The sequence below is a fragment of the Diachasma alloeum genome, unplaced genomic scaffold (assembly GCF_001412515.2).
Source record: "Diachasma alloeum isolate Michigan unplaced genomic scaffold, Dall2.0 Dall_scaffold_01828, whole genome shotgun sequence".
Taxonomy (NCBI): domain Eukaryota; kingdom Metazoa; phylum Arthropoda; class Insecta; order Hymenoptera; family Braconidae; genus Diachasma; species Diachasma alloeum.
Window position 1 is genome coordinate 8045 of NW_021681899.1, and position 2161 is coordinate 10205.

General features: G+C 36.5%; 1 long non-coding RNA gene across 1 annotated transcript; it reads left to right on the plus strand.

The window, feature by feature from the left end:
- The first annotated feature begins 320 nt into the window (after window positions 1–320).
- LOC107046738 lies at window positions 321–1578 on the plus strand. Its single transcript, XR_001461597.1, has 2 exons — window positions 321–1233; window positions 1320–1578. It is a non-coding gene; the product is annotated as an uncharacterized LOC107046738 (long non-coding RNA).
- The last annotated feature ends 583 nt before the right edge of the window (window positions 1579–2161 follow it).

Sequence of the window (2161 nt, forward strand, 5' to 3'; positions counted from 1 at the left end):
AACCGTAATTCGACCATTATTCTCGTCCTTCATGAGTCCTAATACTTTCTTGTTTGCGAGCGGCATTCTATACTCATTATTCTCTTTATAGTCAGATGTATCGGACATGTGGGTCTTGTTTTATAGACTCATAGATATTTGGTACTTAAAACAGATAGAGTAAGCTATCTGCATCGGTATATATGAGTTTTGCTGAATCTTCAAATTCACCCTTAACGTAGTTCTGATAGAAGTTATATGTAATCGTTTTTGATAAATCGAGGATCATAAATCCAATATGGATAGGTTTCTTGAAATATACGGATGTTCCATTCATTCATTATCATCAAACACCATACAGCTATGGAAATTGGATTTTGCTATCAATGCTTTTGTTCCATATGTTGAATTTCAAAACAAGATGAATATGCTTTAGTTTTATACCAAGAGCTGTGTATTCCTTCAAGTTTACGTAATGTATCACATACTTTTCTTTCGGGAAGAGGGTGGTCGCTAATTTAGTATGTTTGCTCTCTGGACGGGTGAAATATTCGGGACAGAGCGGAACATCTTTATATAGTTCATGCAATTCTTGACGATATTCCAAATCGACTTCAAGAATATATCCGACTGGAGAATCATCTGCAGCAATTAAAATATCTACAGAACCAGTTGCAGCCCATTCAAATGAATCACATGGCAAACTGATACTCATAGCGGCCCCATAAACATTGTTCACATCATAATACATCAAATATGATGTTTCTGACGAGCGATCATAACATTTCTCACCAGGACGATTCCCCCACCATGCGAGTCGATGACTCATCCATGACGTCATCCTTCTCCTAGTGCCGTGGTAAGACAGTGCCACTCGTTCTATCACTGTACGTTGTGAGGTTTAACCATGAAGAATAGAGACCAGGAGGCCGAAGATGAAGAATAGAGACCAGGAGGCCGAACTAGCGTTTTCCGATCCGAGACCATACTCGGGGTAATGAAGTGTTATAGGTGGTGCTTCAATCGCTTTTCAGTAGTGGGGGAATGCTGCCTGTGTAGTGTGTAGGTGTATGAAAATAACGTACTGAATAATTCCTGGCCTTAAAATGTTTATTCATGTTTATACGAACTACTTTGATGAGTGATTGAATATCGCGAAAATTTGATTACATATAGGCAATGACTTCCACGGAAGGGGGAAGCATTTTCTGTACAAGTCAACTATAAAAACTGAGATGTCTGACGTATTTCTAGGTTAGTGTTGATTATCGTAAATAAAATGTTGAATGCTTATAAGTTCAGAACAATGTAATCATGATATTTGTCTGTTATTTCCTTAGTTGGAGTCTGGAGAGGTCACTAGAATGTCAGTCAGTGATATCAGTCAGTCAGTCAGTCTAATGATATCAATCAAAAAGAGATCTATCATGACCAGGAGCATAATTGAATCGACATCAATCGCCTAGGATTTCGGGTGATTTCTACAATTGTACATAAAATTATTTATGAATGATAAATTAATTGCAAATAGTGAATTTGATGATTAATTGTATATAATATCTGAGATTTAATTGTATATTAAAATTTTACAAACCATTATATGTTGAGGATTAATTGTAATTATCAATGTTATATTTTCTCAACTTATGGAGAATGTAACTAGTGTGATATTTAATTTTAATGATTTACATAAGGATTTGAAAATGGTCAAGAGACCCTCCAATTGAGCAGCAGTCAAACATGACAAATATGTCTTATTTGTGGAAATCTTGGAAAATGGAGAAGAGAGGAAGAAAATTGTCATAGACGATTCTCTAAATGCTACAATTTTGTCCAACAATGTAGTCATACCATGGCGGGATGGGTGCAACTGGACACAGTCAACTGAACACATCTGCAACTGTCACTCTTGTTCGATTGATTGACGATGTTCTTACGATACTTGACATATTAATATTCTGATTATTGATGCTCCTGCAATAGTTCTTCGTCATCTCCCAAAGTTAGCTTACACTATATACAAGTAATTCTCATTCCTCCGTTTTAAACCTATCAGCGCCATCTCCCATGTATATCATCAACTGACTTCGTCGATAGGGAAGACTAAGTTGACAATATCACTACGTTTCACCCTCTTGTATTTACGTGTGTGTTCAGTTGCCGAATTTACCAGATCTGTGGT